The sequence below is a fragment of the Cynocephalus volans genome, chromosome 1 (genome assembly GCF_027409185.1).
Source record: "Cynocephalus volans isolate mCynVol1 chromosome 1, mCynVol1.pri, whole genome shotgun sequence".
NCBI lineage: Eukaryota > Metazoa > Chordata > Mammalia > Dermoptera > Cynocephalidae > Cynocephalus > Cynocephalus volans.
The window spans coordinates 175,763,588-175,781,947 of record NC_084460.1 but is presented as its reverse complement, the minus strand read 5'-3'; the positions used below and the strand labels follow the sequence as shown (position 1 = coordinate 175,781,947).

The window sequence follows — 18,360 nt, the reverse complement described above, 5'->3', positions numbered from 1 at the left end:
GACACATGGCCAGTAAAAGACTGAGCTGAGAGTGGTCCCTGTCCTCTGATGGCTAACCCAGGGCTTTGTGCATCGTATGTGGGCAACTCAGTATCCACAGCCAGGCAGGGTCTGACTTTAGATGGGAGGTATTATCAGTAGGATCATGTAAGCCCATCTGTCTACTGGAAACAGTCTCCCCCCATCTTTTTTAATGATAGAGAAAGAAAACATGTATCTATAATGCAAGAATAATAGTTTTCAAAACATGGTTATGGAAGAAGCTTCAAGATTATTTTAGGGCACTTCTATGTCTCTGAGTTTAGTTGGAAGTCAGGCTCAACCTCCCAATTACAAATGTCTTATAATGACTTTAGGATTTGGGCAATGAGAAGCCCTCTGAGGTGTTATTTACTGAAGTAGCAGCTGATTGTTTGGTCTTTTGAACTATCCTGAAGATCAGTTGATTCACTCTGTGGTTGATAGGATGATTAGCCAACCACACTGATGATATTATTTTCAGTTCTGTAAGAGCAAACATTTTTGGCTTGTGGCCAACTAACCTATTTACTGGCAAACAGGAAAGGAGAAAAGGTAGATTGAAAACTGTTTTCAGGGCATAAATGCAGCAATTTAATTTTAGAAATTTAAAAACATTGAGTGGGAATCCAAGACTAATTGAACTATTTGTAGACTTAGTGAAAGAGTTTTATATTTTTATTTATTATTTTCCAGTTTCCTGTTTGTAAATTGAAATTTTTTTCTCCTTCTTCTCCTCCTTCTCTTTCTTCTTCTAACAAATCTTTTGCTCATGGTGGTTCTGAACAAAACATAGATTTTAAAAGTGGGCTTTTTTATGTACAAAGAAGCTTCACCAGAGAGTCCTTCTCCACAGTGACAATGTTCCTGCTAATTCCTCTCATCAAACAAGGGCAATTTTGCAAGGGTTTTGATTGGAAAGTGTTAGGCATCCAACTTAAGTCTTGATTTGGCTCCTTCTGACTTCCTTTTTGTTTTAGTCCGCTTGTGTTGCTATAAGAGAAATACCTGAGACTGGGTAATTTATAAGAAAAGAGGTTTATTTGGCTTACGATTATAGGACAGTTGCATGTGGCATGGGCCTCAGGTTGCTTCTACTCATGGCAGAAAGTGGCAGGCAGCCGGTGGGTACAAGCAGACCACATGGCAAGAGGAAGCAAGAGAGAGAGAGGGTGCCAGGGTCTTTTAAACAATCAGGTCTTGCAGGAACTAATAGAGTGAGAACTCACTCACTACTTCTCCTCCCCCAGGGAGAGCATTAATCCATTCATGAGGGATCTGCCCCCATGACTCAATCAGTTTCTAATACTGCCACATTGGGGATCAAAATTCCACTTGAGTTTTGGAGGGGACAACACACCCAAACTCCATTACTTTTGTTTCCTAATCTTAAAAAATCTTTAAAGGGCACCCACCCATTTTTCTTTAGTTAATAGTATCAAAAAGATTTTGTTGAAACAGTTAAATTTCCAGGACCCCCAGTTCCTTACAGATGGACTAACCAGCTGGTATCATTGCTTACAAAAATGTCTCGAACTTGATAGAGCTTATGTTGAGAAATAAGGTTTATATTTAAAAAAAGAAAAAAATTGTTTTTAAAACAATTTTCCTGTCTTCATTTGTAACATGCCTTTTGCTCTTAATTTCAAAAAGAAATGAAAAAAAAATTTGTCTATTACTTCTAGAATAACTTATGGTAGAATTTTTAATTAGCACATGGTACATGTTCCCATTTAATCTTCCTCTGTTTCAGTCATACCAAGCTCAGCAAAGTCACTTTGAACAGTAGATATGCTTACAAGCAACATCCAGATAATTGTTGGTTCTTTTCAAGAAGAATTCATAGTGTTGATAGGAAGCCAGCAGCCCTTAGAAGTATTAGGTAATGAATGCCTCAGGATTTCCCTGTGTCATGATAGTGAACTAATGTATCTTAATACTCTTTGAAGTCTCTTAACATGGTGACTTTGGAAGAGTTTTGAAAGGTTGTTGTTGGGCTGGATCACAGACCCTTCTGCCTTGTCCTGTGCAGGTCCTGAGCCAGGTAGTCGAAAGAAAAACAGAGCAGCTGCTGACAAAGTGCCCATACTTTATTTTTAGATGTGAGCTCTGCTGACCAGCAGTTCAGAGCCACTGCTTTCCATACCGAAGAGCACACACGCGGCAACAAACCAAGGGGTAAATGGGTGCGCATGCATGCTAACTCTACTTTTATGAAACTTGTTTACAACAGATGTGCTGAATCATACCCAGCCGGATATGAGGTGAGAGAGCCTGACCAAACGAACTCCACTTTGCTTACACTCCATCCCCTCAGTGTCTCTTGCTGTACAATCTGTGCATTTGTGATTTTCTGCAGTGTTCCCTTAGTGAGGATGGCTGACCCTTGCATCCATATTACCTCTGTACTTATTGTACATTCAATACACCTTGAGACTTGTCCCTGTAGCTCTATCCTTTCAACTATTAACCAAGAAAACCCCACCCATATGCATGTCCGGTTAGTAGGCATCATTGGGGTGATTTTCCACAGGAATCCTGCAGTCACACTGGTAGGAAACTTGATGCATATTCAGAAGCCAAAACACTGGTCACACGAATGTATCTGTGTGTCCAGTCAACTCTCATGCCTGCAGCCACAATACTATGGGCAGAAAGACAAAAAGGTTATTGGCACCAATAGAGGGAGTTCTCATCCCTCTGGCAGAACACATGCCAGCTTACCATCCTGGAAAGAATGGTTGCAGGAACAGGTGTTGCATCTCTATGCAACAGAGCCTCCACCGGATAGGGCCCGCCCTTGTGGGGTCTCTCATTTAAGATCCTCACTGTTGGCCATAAATACCATGTCTACCCCTTCAGGGATGGGGGTTGGGTGGATAGCCTTAGTCCCTTTTTCAGAAGACCATTGTACTGTTCAATCATTCCCACTGCCTGGGGATGATACAGTACATGTAACTTCCACTGAACGGACAACTGAGAAGTCCATTTCTGTACTTCATGTCCAGTAAAGTTGGTTCCATTATCACTTTCTATGACCAGGGGCCGAAGACACATGGCTATGAGGCTATTCAACACCTTAATAGTGCTTACCTGGTCTGGGGCCTTATAAGGCCATACAAATGAAAGATCAGTAGCCATATCAATGGCTGTGAAGATATACCTGTAGTCCTCTGACTTTGGCAGTGATCCCACAAGATCCACCTGCCACCATGTTAGGAGCATCCTCCTCTCAGGTTTTCTGCATATCTGCATGTGGCACCCAGCGAGCCATCAAGGGTACATCTGCCCATCAGGGGCATTCTTTCACGGGTTTATGCAGCACGCGGTGAGCCATCGGCCACATGGTCTTGCAGCCAGTATGCGCATTCTTGGGTTTATGCGACACCCAGTGAGCCATCAACCACCTGGTCTTGCAGCCAGCATGCTGCATTCTTCGATGTAGCTAGCCATCCAGCTACAGCAGCTGCTGGAGCTCTCTCCAGCCATCTTACCTTAGCCAATGCATTAGCTTCATCATTGCCTGGACTGGCTAAGGGGAAATATCTTGTGACATGGAAAAGAACTTCTTCCTTTCCATGTCCTAGTTCCCATAACTCTTGCCACATGGCTTGTTCCTACAGGGGTTGGTGGCCTACCAGCCACCACTGATATTTCCAAGTACATATTCAAAGGGTAAGACCCTTATATACAGCCCACTCACATTGTTCCAAATGACCTAGCAGCATTGGAGCCACCTTGGTTAAATCTGCAAGAGAATTAGAGGTTAGTAAGATATGACCTATGTAATGAAATATTGTAACCATGCTGGGCCTAGTTCATATGGCAGGTCCCTGATCACTAAACCATGATGGATGGTTGGGCAATGCAGGTAGTCTTGGGGCAACACTTGAAAAGTCCAGTGTCTTCCCTCGCAGGTGAAGGCAAATTGATCTTGGCTATCAGCCGAGATTGGGATAGAGAAAAAAAGCATTTGCAAGGTCCAGTACATAATGATAAGTTCCTAGCTGAGTCATCAGCTGATCTATCAAGTCATGAACTGAAGGCACAGCTGCATGCAAAGGAGGCACTGCTTTGTTCAGTTCTTGATAGTCCACATCCACCCTCCGGGTGCCATCAGGTCTTTTCACTGGCCATACCAGGGTGTTAAAAGAACTAGGTGCAGGACAAATGGTGCCAACCTTCTCCATCTCCAGGACAGTGGCACCTATCTCTGAATGTCCTCCTGGCAAGCGATACTGTCTCACATTGACTCCACATCTTGGCTTGGGTAACACCTGTGGATCATGCTTGACACATCCCCACAGCATAGGCTCTACTGTCCATATCTGCAGGTGGAATTCTCCAACCATTGTTCACAGATGTAACCCATAAAGGACATCTATACCCAAGATGTATTCAGATACAGGAGATTCATAGATAGTATATACACGAGGGGGCAATTGTTCAATGCTCAGTGGCAAAGATACAGCTTTGACTGTAACAGAATGTCCTCCATAGCCATCAACACTCACTGTGGCCCCTGGAAACTTATCTGGGTTGCCATGTTACAGTCAAGTTACAGCCTGCATCAGTGTCTACCAATGCTAACACATGCTGTACATTTGTCTCAGACCAATGTATCACCAGTTCAACATGAGGCTTCCAGTTCTTGTCTGCCCCTAAAAGATGAGCACCTCAGCTTGGTCTCTAGCCAAAAGAGAACAATCCATCCGTCTCCACAGAAGTAGCCATAAAATCCTTCAAATACACTGGGCATACCTTGCCACCAGTTTCCAGACATTTAGTGAAATGCTGTTTGGGGTGTGTCGGGCCTTAAAAACTAACGCCACCTTAAGTGACATTACAAGTGGCGCCATTATGGGCCCACAAGGGCGTATTAATGTGGCAGCCTAAGACGGTGCCGGTAGGAAGTAGGGTGGGGGTGTCTGCGGGAACCTTGCCTTAGCCTTTATTGGCCAAATACACGCTTCCGCGCTGGTGGTTGCAATAGCTAGGCATTGAGACAGGATGCATGCTCTCTTGACCTTTAAGCTGATAAGATTATGTAAAAAAACCTCCCTTCCTCATTTGTCTTTAAAAGCAAGTGCTTGTGTGATAATAAATGGAACTGCTCGACAGAACCCCCTCCGCGTCTGAGTGTCCTTTAACCGGGCTGGTTTGGGGCCGGCAGTTGTGCTCACCTCTCTTCACGGCTCTCTTCCCCCATCTCCTTCCAAAGGGGACAGGAGGGAAAGAGGAATCCCGGGCAATTTGCTCGCCCACCGAAAGGAACGAGGCTAGGGCTGTTCGGGTCGGCCGGCGGTGGACCCGACAGGGGTGCAATTGATTGCCAGTCAATTTTTTCCCTATTGACTCCTGCCATAAGCAAGTCAAACCACATCTGCATATGGCTGGTCTTGCTCCGTCCCTTCGGGCTAAAATCCCAAGCATTTCTTGGGGATTTAGTCTTAGCCACCTTTTGGACCCCTTTTGTCTGTCTCCTCCCGTCTGCCTCACCCAGACTGGTCATCCTGGTCATCACTTCATGTGTGGGATGACCAAAGAATGGAGCCAATATAGACACCAGCAACCCAAAGGACATCGGTGGGGCATTTTGCAGCACTGTGTCTCGCATACTGCCTGTGAAGTGTTCATCATATGGGCCACGGGTGTTCACATTAAGCATGGACTGTCACATCCCCAGCTTCTGAATCACTTGGGCCAGCTTGGCATATGTTTGCCATTGACTCGCGGTTTCAGGCAGTTCTCTGGCATTCATCCACATGGTCTGGATGGCTGCATTCACCCATTCCATCAAGGAGTGGTTATCCTGTCCCAGTGCAAATCTGTGGCTGTTCTGTAACTGCTGCCACAGGGATGGATGCATGGTGATGGAAGCCAACATCTCTATCTCCTCACCAGAGCACATCATGCCATCCACCCCTAGGTCCCACAGCCACAAAAGCCAAGCAGCTAGGAACCTGTTTCTGCTGGAACTGTTTCCCTAAGTCCAACAACTCATCTTGAGTGTAGGGGACATAAGTAGTGAATTGGGTCACTTGTGGGTTGCCTACTGGTTGTCCACCTTGTCCTATGGGCTGTTCGTCCTTCAGTTTCTGATGCACAACAGGTCGTGCCAGGGGATGCAGAGTCTCCCCCAACTCACCGTTGGGTTTGTCATCATCCCCAGTGTTGGAAGCAGGAGTGGCCTGTTGCTGTATTTCAGCCTCCAGAACAAGTAGCCACACTTCCAACAAGTCTGCTTTCTGCTGCAAATCTCGAAGCCACACTGCTTCATGGAGTGCCTGGTCCATGTTGACTCGTGGTACAGTGAGCAACAGCCAGATCCCAGCTACCAGGAAAGTGGCTGCTGGATACCACATACTTGAGGGTAGCCACATTTCCTCCCCCTCCCGAGGGGCTAGTGGCTCCCTTACCTGTTTGGAATCCTGCTGACTACGTCTATCGTTGGGCTGAGATCGCAGACCTGTCTGCCCGCCCTGTGCAGGTCCTGAGCCAGGTAGTCAAAAGAAAAACTGAGCAGCCACCAACAAAGTGGACATGCTTTATTTTTAGACGTGAGCCCTGCTGACCAGCAGTTCGGAGCCGCTGCCTTCCATACTGAAGAGCACACAAGCGGCAACGAGCCAAGTGGTACATGGGTGTGCATGCGCACTAACTCTACTTTTATGAAACTTGTGTACAACAGGCGTGCCGAATCATACCCAGCCAGATATGAGGTGATGCGGCCTGACCAAACCAGCTCCACTTTCCTCATAGTTGTGTAACGTAATATTTTAGGTCTGGCTGAGTTTCTGTTGCCAAAAATTCTTTCTCTCATTTTTTTTGTAGGAGAGTCTGAACCAGGTTCTAGTCTTGGCTCTGACCTTAATGAACTGTACGAACATGGGAACATCATTTAACTTCTCTAAGACTTTGTTTTTTAGTCTATAAAATGGGTTTGACCTAGTCTATGGTTATTTCCTGTTATTAAATTAGTCTATTAAACCATATGTCCATACAGTGATGTTCTCCACAATGGTCATATGATAGATTACCTTTATCTTACAGCTGAAGATTAACTATCTTAAGGGAAACTAATTTCATACCTACATAGAAGATTTTTCTTTTTTTCTCAAAGCTCATTCTAGAAGATATTCATGTGCTTTTCCCCCCTTAATTTAACCTACATATATACCTGCATTCCTACATATGTTATACACTGTATATTTCTTCACTGTGTTGTGAACACTGTTGGTTAATATACTCTCTGTGTATTTCTGAAATATTTACTTGGCCATTAGTCCTTTCTACCTTTAAGGTTATCCACTTATTGGCAAAGCAATGGCCCCTTCAATCACATTGGTTAAAATAGCAATGATAAAACAACTGCCAATAACTGTCTATTTTTATTTTGCAACTAGTTGTTTTGGTGTGTAAATATACAATTTTTTGTCCTTTTAGAGACAATGCCAATTTTTGGAAGAGCATGTTGATGTTACACAGCCATGGAAGCGCCTCTAATGTTCTTGTAAGACACGATATCTCTCACTGGTTATATGCATTTTAATTTCTTGGTTTACTAATCAGTTAAAGTAAATTGGCTGAGAGCCATATCCTTTTAGCTTTCACTTGTCATGCTCACCTTGCTTCTGAAATTACTATCCTCCTGGGCTGTGAGAAAAGACAATGTAACAATAGCAAGATTGTCTCTTAGAGGATCATACTCTGAAAATCAAGTTCAAGGTTATCAAGTGCTTAACAATATTGGTAGTCACACTCCTTCACTGGATTCTTAAAGTTTTAAAAAGGTGACATGGCTGTTAGAAATTTTGTGTAGGATTTTGGCTGTGTCTTCTTTATGCCACAAATTAGGTTTGTGCTGTCAAGTTATCCTAAAATGGACTCTGGAGGCAGGTGCCTTGAATCCTCTGACCTTGGGAAATTTATTTCAACTTTCTGTACCTCAGTCTCCACCTCTTAAAAAATGGGATATCCACTTCATAAGTTCTTGTGAGAATTAAATGAATCAACATGAATGTGGAACAGTGCTTGGGACATACAAAACAATGTATAAGTTGTGCTATTATGATTATAAAGATATCGATCATGACTTTTACTACTGAGAAGAAAATCATCTGCTTGTTTCTGATGGAGGCATAGATTCATGGAATTCTAAGGAATCTTAAAGGGTAAAGGTAGGTAGTCCAAACTCTTGGTCAATGCCTGAATCTTCTACAATAGCTATATTTGGAAATAGAGCAACCTTGGAGAGCTAAATGAATCTGGCTTTGGGAACCTAAAAAACCAAGTCTCCAAAGTCTGATAATATCTTAAATGTAGATCACAAAGTGTATGATGTTTATTGTACAACAAGAAATAGCAAGAATCTAGATCAATTTGGTCAAATATAGATCATGTAGTGGGACATATATCTTAGTAGATTTGGTAATATGAATAATTCAGCTCTCCTCCTAGTCTTTGGAGAAAGCAAAATAGAAAACAGAAATTCTGTAAAAGCTCTAAGAAATGGGGCAGGAATATTCCCAACACTTATAGTCTCTTTCTAACAGTGGAAAGAGGAACTGATTTTTAAATGCAGGTTAGTTCCATATAATTCATAATTCTTCATGTTTTCCCAGAAGATGGAATATTTCTCTCCATTTCTCTATTTCCAATTTATGTATACTGTGTCCAGAATCCTTTTGATTTCCTGGAATTTTCTTTTTTTAAGTTATTTAAAAAAAATTATTATTTGTTTTTGGTGGCTGGCCAGTACGGGGATCTGAACCCTTGACTTTGGTATTATCAGCACCATACTCTAACCAAGTGAGCTACCTGGCCAGTCCTAAGTTCCTGGAATTTTCTTTAAAAAACAGATATCACAGCAACAATTCTCAAACTTCCCAAAATCCTTTAAAAATAACTTAAGAAAAAGCACTTAGCCCAAATGGTCCAATACTTGATGGAAACTGGTGGAAAGAATGATGTCATTGTCAAATAAAAAACAAACTTACTCCAATGTACAATGTTTATTTAAAAAAAGAATATATATATATATATATATATATATATATATATATATATATATATATATATCCACAAACAGCATACTTCTATTATTTAGAGGAATTCTGACTCTAAAGTTTTCAGAATTATATAACATGAAATTCCATTTGGAACCAGTCATGGGGTAGAAGCGTTGTGACTCTAGAAGGTAACTTCATCTTCACTGCTGGACATTTCCTTTGAGGACTGAATAGAGCTATTTTTGTTGTTGCTGTTCATACAGTGTCATCAAAAGTACTTTTAATCTGTGTTTTCATCATTACGTGTTGGTGTGGAAGGTTTCAAAGCCATTCTGTGCAAACTGCATGTAAATCCCACAAAGACTCAGAGAAGCTGACCCTGTAGGGACCTATTCCCACATTTTACAGACGAGTATGTTGAAGCTCCATGAGGTTCAGTAGCTGAACTACAGTCAATCAGAAGACAGAGTGGGTACCCCAATCGGGGTATTGTACTACAACTCTAGATTTACTCCCCTTTATGCGTAAACTTTCTCCTTCCAGGTCATAACAATCCCTCATATCTGGGTATTGCTTTCAATTTGCTTCTCCCCCTCCCTTCCACATTGAAAGCATTGGCTACACCTGTACACCCACAACCACAGCATACCTTGGACCCTCTAGATTTATCCACCTCCTTACTCCTAGTTGGAGGCATCTTTGACTCTTGGCACTCTATTGCAACTGGTTCCTGACCGGGCACCCTGTTTCCACTTTCTGCCCCCTTAAAATCCTAATCAACATAGAGCAGGCCAGAGATCTTTTCGACAGGCTTAAAGCCTTCCAAAGCCTTGTGTTCCCACCTAGTACAAAACCCCCGAGCACGGCCCTGGCTTATCAAGCCCTCCCTGCTGCGACCGTGCCTGGCCCTCAGAGCTCCCCCCTCTACCCTCTCCCTTCCTTTCCTCGCTCCTTGCTTGTGCTGTTCCAGCATGCCGGAGATGCTGCCCATTCAGGGTTTTTGCACTTGCTCTTAAATCTTTCTGGACTGCTTTCCATAGATCTTTGCATAAATAAATTTAAAAAACCTTTTTTTTTTTAGATTGGCCATAGCTTAATTATCACCTCTTCTCAGGTCACCCAACATAAAATAGCATCTCCATCACTTTCAATCACATCATCCTATTTTGATTTCCAATAGCTTATATATTTTATGAGCTATACTTATCCCTCATATTCCTTTTTAAAAAAATATTTATTTTCTGTTGTTCTCCTCTCTATTAGCACATATTGTAGTGAGCAAAGACTTGCTTGTCTTATTGATCTTGGCCCAGCAGTATTTGTTGAATGAACACGAGGGAGATGTCTACTTTTTCTTACCTCACAGCATCATGCTTTCTCGTTATCCTCTGACTCAGTGGAAAGACAGGATTCACCCAATGGCAAGGAGCACTGACTGTGAAGCCAGAGAGCTGCAGCTCAGGTTCATGCTCAGCTGCTCGTGCCCTGTGTGACTTTAGACAAGGTAATTTCTCAGAACTTCAGTTTCCTCCTCTGTAAAATAGGGCTAAATGGTAGTGTTTACCTCATCGAGTTATTGGGACAGTTAGAAATGTGTAAACATGTTAGCAATGATAAAGTACACGGAATACTGCCTGCCACATAAAAAGCTCTGTATAAGTGTCAGCCGTTCTCAGTGTAGAATGTATACATATATTTTATTTATATCCATATAGTTTTGGAATATATACAAAACAAAGCTTTTATTACATATATCTGCATTACATCTATAGTGTTAGTTCTTTTTATTCTATTATTCGATGGAGTAGCAAAAAAAATCTTACAAGATTTTGTGAAATACCATGAGCTAAATGCCAGCCACTCCTTTCTTACCTGGCTGGCTCTATTACAAGATTCAGCTAAGTTTCTCCCGGTGTGTAACATTCTTAAAGTCAACAGCAGTGATAGCGCACGCTGTTACAGCAAGCATCCTGAAGGTGGCGGTTGAGATCTGAGGTTTGGGAAATGCACCACTGTGCTTGTAAACAGCTTAGATACGATTTAAAGAGATGAGAAAAGTCACCTCAAGGATCTGTTACTGTATCTTAAAATTCTCTTTCATTATTATTATTGCTGGGAAGGGGTGGGTCATGGTATGTCGGGAAGTTGCTCAAATGCAAATGATATTTGGGAAGGAGCAGAAAGCTATTCATTAAAACCTCGGGCAAAATGAGAGTATTATTGCATTAAATGCATGGAAGCGGAACTGGTTGAGGAGGTGACAGAGAGGGCAGTAGCAGGAAGAAAAGGGTTTGGGTTTGGCCCCAGGACTTCTTGATCTGTGGTGGGGGGTGGGGGGGTCGGGAGTGGATACAGCTAGGGGAGGCCAGAGCTGATTCCTCTAAATGGCTGGGCCAGGGTCCCGTCTTGTCCAGGTCTGAGGCAGTGAAGGCCTGGAACAACCTCATCCATGAGCTTTAAATAACAAGCATATTCTACAATGTCTATGTGTACAAATTAGATTCTCTGTGTCTACTAGAGATCAGGGGAGTAATAAAGCGTTTGAAAGGAGACCAGGAACATAGTTAATTAAGGGTTCGGGTAGTCACTTTCTTCAGATAAGTATGAAATACTCATCACGACCACCAGATGGCAGTATTGAACTACAAAATGCTTACACGGAAAGGTTCCACCTTGTAAACTCTTAAATATAACATCTAAAATAACGCATGCTTTCCATTTGCAGCAGTAACTTCTGTATTCGTACTTTTTCCATAAATGACGTATACATTTTTGTCAATAGTGGCTGCTTTAGGTGTACTTTAGTTATTGTCTTGGGACAGTAGGCATATAAAAATTGAATTGTCCATGACTCTATGCAGTTTATGACCCAAAATTAGCAGTGAAAAAAACTAATCAGCATGTGAGTTGAAGTATAATATTTTTACAGCCTGAATATATCAAATCCTTTGATAACGCAAGACAAAAATAATATAAAACATTTTGGTTTATAATTTACTTTTTTTGATTTGCAGCCTATGGGATTTTCTTTTTTTTTTTGTTGTGACTGGCACTCAGCCAGTGAGTGCACTGGTCAGTCCTATATAGGATCCGAACCCGCGGCGGGAGCGTTGCTGCGCTCCCAGCGCAGCACTCTACCGAGTGCGCCACGGGCTCGGCCCAGCCTATGGGATTTTCTAAAAGCGTAAAACAAAATGGTTATAAAATATGGCTTTATATGGTTTATAAATAGCTCTCTGTAAATGAATTTATGTGAAGGGTTTGAAAAGGTGATTACCAAGTAGGATAATGTTTGTAAAATACCTAGCACAAGCCTCACACATGGCAGGAATCAGAGTAAATGGAGGCTGTTGTTCCATTTATTAAGAAGAAATAATGAATTAGGGGATAAGTCCAAAAATCCTCTTCTAGAATGGTACCTTCTAGGCCAAACAATGAACTATCACAGGGTGAGCTGCCCCTGCTATACTTGCCTAGCTGAGCAGTCAGGGCATAAAAAACTTCAGGTTCTATCCTTTGATAGGTACCGCGGGTGAAAGTGATCAGCAATTAACCATTAATAACTTTCATGAAGAGCAGATCCATGCCTTTCTATTTAACTCAACTTACATCTCTAGTGCAAATTTAAAAGAATGCTTCTGGGGACACTTTCTACTTGCATCTACCTCCCTGCTGTCTCTTTTCTTTGAGAGCAGCAGAACATTCAGTGACATTGTAGCTTCACGACCCCATTTGTATGTTACAGTCATAAGAGGAAAAGATGAATCTCCTTAGTGCCTGGGATCATTCAACTTTCGCCATTTGTCCTGTATTAGATTTCCTCTTCCTAGTAGGCACAGTTGGGGTGAATTATTCGATTAAACAAGATCTCTTGTTTGGACCAATGGAGACTCCAGTCATTCATCAAGCTTTTCTTTCTTCCCTCCCTCGCTTCCTTTCTTCCTCCCTGCTTTCCTCTCTCCCTTTTTTCTTTCTTGGCATCCTAATGTCTTTTGTTCTTACTGTTTCCATTAAGTTTAGGTACAAACATTAGAAGCAGGTGCTTTGTGTAACTGCTTACTTCCTGCTTGGGGCTGAATTGTGAGCCCCCTGTTCCTCGGTCAATTCACATGTTGAAGCCCTACCCCCCAGAACCTCAGAACGTAACTGTGTTTGGAATTGAGGCCTTTAAGGAAGTAATTAAGGTTAAATAAAGTCATAAGAATAGATGCCATAATGACCCCATAACTACTCTGTAATGGAGGTCATAATGACTGGTGTCCTTGTGAAAAGAGATTAGGACACAGACAGGTACAGAGGAAAGACCATGTGAGGACACAGCGAGAAGGCAGCCGTCTACAAGACAAGGAGAGAAACCTCACAAGAAACCAACCTTGCCAACGCCCGGATCTTGGACTTCTAGCCTCCAGAACTGTGAGAAATAAATTTCTGTTGTTAAAGCCACCCAGTCTCTGGTATTTTGTTTCAGCGGCCTTAGCAAACAAATACATCCCTTTAGATTCTTTTTTCTGTTAAAAACATGGAACACTTGGGCAATGTGCATGTCACTTTTCTGCAGGGGCCATGCTAATCTTCTCTGAATCGTTCCAGTTTTAGTATCTGGCTGCTGAAGCGAGTATTTCCCTTAGATTCTTTAAACTCCAGATTTACCCAGATGTTTCAAAAATTTGGCTTTCCTTGCCTTTGGGTCTCACCCTCATGGTTGCCACACTGCAGCTCACTTGACAGTGGTGACTGCATTTGTGTGAGTGTGAGCGGATACTCAGTCACAGCCTTTCTGAACAGTTTCGTTGCACTTCCGACAGAGACAGCACATTAATTCATTTTAATATTGAATATCGCTGTGGGTACGTCAGAAGAAGTTATCAGGAAATGGAATAAACTTAAAAATAATGGCAAGTGGGTAGGAAAGAAAAAAGACTATGACCAAAGTAAAAATTTTCATTGAAAGCTTTCTCTTACCGTTGGGGTAGCAAAACTTCTTCCTCACTTAGAATGGACATGTGTCTATAGAGCTTGTTAAAATTCCCATGTTTGGGTGAAAATAATGAAATACTGCAGATGGCAGCATAACATTATGCATGACTGCTTTAGAGCAAAAACTACTGTGTCATTATCCCACTTTGATTTTTTTTTCTTTTTCCTAGTGGGTAAGTTACTGGAACCTTTAAAAAACTGATTATTTATGGAGAAAACTTGGAAAAGCAATTATGCCTGCTTTTTCAAGTTCACTCCCATGGCCTGTACTACACAGTACTAGTCGGCAACCTCTTCTTGAAAAGCCTCTGGGCAAATACACTGTTATTCTAGCTACCAGCACTTGGAGAATCCCAATGTTAGACTTAAACATACTTTGAAATTGAACCTCAGAGATATTCCCAACCTTCTTTCAAGTCGCTAACGACAAGTTTACCAAATGTTAACAAACAAATAACTGTTCTCAGAACTTATGGCAACGAAGTGATGAGACCGGGAGTTGACTTTGAGACAGGCACAAATGCCGCTCTGTCATGTATGTAAAGAAACAGTTCAAAATAGATGCATCAGGGAACTCCAGTAATTACTGTTTTCAGCAAAATGTAGAACTCTAAGCCAGGGGTCAGCAAACTTTTTCTATACAGGTCCAGACAGTAAATATTTTCAGCTTCGTGGGCTATGAGTTCTCTGTCACGGATACTCAACTCTGCTGTTTTACCCTTGAAGCAGCCAGAGACGATATGTACACAATCGGGCGTGGCTGTGTTCCAGTAAGACTTTATTTACAAAAATGGGGCAGATTTGGTTATGGGTCATAGTTTGCTGACACCTGGTCAAAACCTGGGCTTGCTTTCCTTCTAAGGACAACTTTTCTCTGTGTTAGGTTTTAGCACCTCTGTAGACATTTTTCCTCTCCCTTGACTATTATTAAATGCTGCTACTTTCTACATATGTTCCAAGCATGATCTTGTGTCATCTGTTTTGGAGGTAAAATATTGAGTTGGGTGGAATACGTACGTGCCTCATAAACTTGACATTGATTGGAAAGGGGTTTAATCGTAATATTGGCCTGGGCATATCTCATTTTTTATTATTTCTTCTCATGGGGCCCATCTGGTTTGGATTCAGCCTCAGGAATAAGGTTTAGACTTGGGATTGTGCTTGGGTTGGAACTAGCCCAGTAAGTCTGAATGTAATGCAACTAATGCTCTTCAAGTATCTTGGAGCTAAAGCATGTGGATATCAAACAAACAAACCAGCTTAGGAAGTAAATTATATTAGTAGTTACATTAGAGGTAGAGCATATATACATTTATAAACAATGCCCTGTACTATGAAATGCATTAAATAATTCCCCCAAAGGTGATGTATTCGTTAATATATTTATCAATTGTCAGGTCCAATAGGAGCTAATTCTGAATACAGTTCACTCAAGGCTACTTGCCAATGTCTAATCTCTAGTTGAAAATGGTCCAAGTTTAGATAATAATGATGAGTAAGTAAATTCCCCCTTGGAAATCAGAAGAAATGAGATCCACAGGGCTACCTCATGGCAGACTTGAGGACCTGGTTGGCCCCTGGAATGTTTTGCTTCTGGAAGGGATTCCCTTCAGGCAAATGACCTGTTAGATTCCTTCTCATCTATCTAGACTGGGGCAGACTCCAGAAGAATAAAGCAAATCATTTCCAGGAATTCACCCTGGTGAACTTCTTCTGGGACAGGTAGAGATGGAAGATTGCTTTTGATAGCTTTGGCCTCATTTGAATTCTGAGCTTATAAGAATATTGTAGTTGTGAAACACTAGCGTGAAACGCTTTAGCATGGAACTGAGGCTGATTAAAGGTAACTTCTCTCATACAAAAATCCCCTCGAACTAGATTTGATATATTTTGCGTAGATTCATTCATGAATAATCTTTATCATTCACGCATACACTATGATACCCAACTGACTAAAAAGGAGGCAGAAATCTGTGGTTGGCCCTGAAGTTTTGACTCAGGCTCATTTGAGTTCCTGCTTTATGTCAGTTCTCATAGAGACGTAAAGACATTCCAAAGGCTTACCTGTACAGTAAAGGACTTTGTCTATTTTCATCTTTCTCGCCAGTTTGGAAATCTTATTGCGTGGTCTGGGCTGCATAAATAGACAAAAGTAAATAGAGAAAACTGCTTTATGGAACAGCTTTGGAAAGTGTGGTTGCTAAGGTATAGATAGGCTTTATGTAGGGGAAATTTCCATTATAAATATACTCAAAGGACCAGAAAAGTGAATTTACATGAAAAACATACACTGGGTGGTTGGAAAGTGTGCGTTCTGTAGACAGGTTGTGTAAAACGTATATCAAGGGAACTCCAGGGAGAGATTTGAGGATTTGCCCAAGGTGTTAGGATGAAAGTATTGCTCCCTTGTTTTAATTATTGGCTGAAACTTGATGGAAAGAAAAAAAAAATCCTCCAGATGATACAAAGTGGACCTTTTTCCTCATGCTCCATAGAGGTCTTTTGGGAAATGTTTCCCATTTCTACCTATATTTGGAAAACCCTGAGCGTGTATTTTCACTGCGTACCTAACCTTGTCCCCTCGGTTCTAGAACTGTGCAATTCAGTGTGGTAGCCACACGTCACATGTCACTGTTGAGCACTTAAAATGTGGCTACTAAAAAAAAAAAAAAAAAAAGGATGATTTTACTTGAACTGATATTGAAAGAGAGTAAGGCTAGGCCTGTGAACCAAACTGACTGCATTTTCCCTGCAGAGGGCACTTTGTTACTTTTCCACTCCTCAGTCATGAGACCCTTCAGGGCAAATGATTACCCCCTGGGCTGCCCTGACAAAATAGACTGAGATAAGAGAGGAAACAGATATTTACTGAGTTGCAAAACCCTCCCCAAGGCTTGTTTACTATAATTATAAAAGTTACAGGTTAACCTTAAGTCCCCTTTAGGAATTCCCACCTGCTCACAAAGCATCAAGGTGACTGCTACAATGACCCTCCTGGGGTGATAATGATGGACACCACTGCCTAATGAACATGCGCCCTTGATGCAACCAGGAAGAACGGAACGGACCACCTCCCGTGACACTGGCCTGCCACCCTTTAACTCCTTTCCCTATAAAAGACCCTGAACCGCTCCCCTAGGGGGGCTAGGGTTACTGTTGCTACCCCGCTTATGCATAAGTCTATCTCCTCTTTTAATAATGCCGTTGATTGATTTACTATTTGGATACATTGTTTATTTCTATGACTTTGGGATCTGAGAGCCTAATTTAATCACTGGCAAAAATTGGAAAGCTTTGGACACCAGAAAAGACTCTAGCTGCAAGAGGCAAGTGGCCACTGAGACTGTTTTGCTCCCATGTCTCTGCTGCTGGTAGATCTCTCCTGGAGTCCCTGGCCTAAATTCTGACAAGGCAATGCTTTATTCTCTTTAGCTTTCTCTGACTTTCTGAGCCCTCTTCTGTTTGGTTGGATCGTATCCACGTCTGTATAGGTGCACCCTGGAGGGCTCCGGGCTATGCTTTGTTTTTCTGATATAAATCTAGTCGATACTTTTCTTTATGCTGAAAACAGTGGGGAGAACTGCTTTTACCAGTTACTGTTAAAGGAATAGGTTGGCCCCGCCGATTAGGACTAGGCTAAACTGGACCCCACTGCTCCTCTTTTCTCTTTGTTTACTTGCTTGGTTAGACATCTAGTTGAGTACCGGTAATCTGAATAAACCTTGCAATCCTTACATCAACCTTTGGACTTTCAGGTCATTTGTTTAAGGCGAGAGGGCAAGCCGAGCCTGGCCTGTCGGTAACAGTATGTAGACAATGTCTTTGGCTCTACATGAATCAGGTAAGCTCTACGCAAACACCTCAGGAAAAAAAAATGTGGCTACTATGACTGAATTGTTAATTTTATTGAATTTTAGTTCATTTAAATTTGAATAGCCACTTGTATGACATTTGGCTACTCTATTGGGACTGTATAGATAGAACATTCCCATGGTCACAGAAAGTCCTATTTAGACAGTGCCCTTACCCAGAGGGTGACGGGTCAGTAGTTTTTGCTCACAGACTTGTTTTTAATATTGAATATTTAGTTTTCTTTCAACTGAAAAAATTAAAAAAAAAAAAAAGAATGCTTGGAGAAGACAATGTCTATTTTATTCAGATCTTATTAATATTTACTCAAAACTTCTTCCCCCCTCCCTCAGTTCTGAGTAATTCTGTCTATTTTTATCCATAGCATTTTATATTTAGTTTCTTCTAATGTAATTAGACAAAAATATAGTAATTTCAGGAAACACTTCTTTAATTAGTTGTGCTTAAAATGTCCTCACTAATCCTTAGTGTAGTAACTGAGAGG

At 41.6% G+C, this 18,360-nt stretch overlaps 1 non-coding gene across 1 annotated transcript; it reads right to left on the bottom strand.

Moving 5' to 3' along the window:
* Window positions 1-13,542: 13,542 nt before the first annotated feature.
* On the bottom strand, window positions 13,543-13,646 carry LOC134365471 (U6 spliceosomal RNA). The gene has a single exon (XR_010022109.1). It is a non-coding gene; the product is annotated as a U6 spliceosomal RNA (small nuclear RNA).
* Window positions 13,647-18,360: the final 4,714 nt, after the last annotated feature.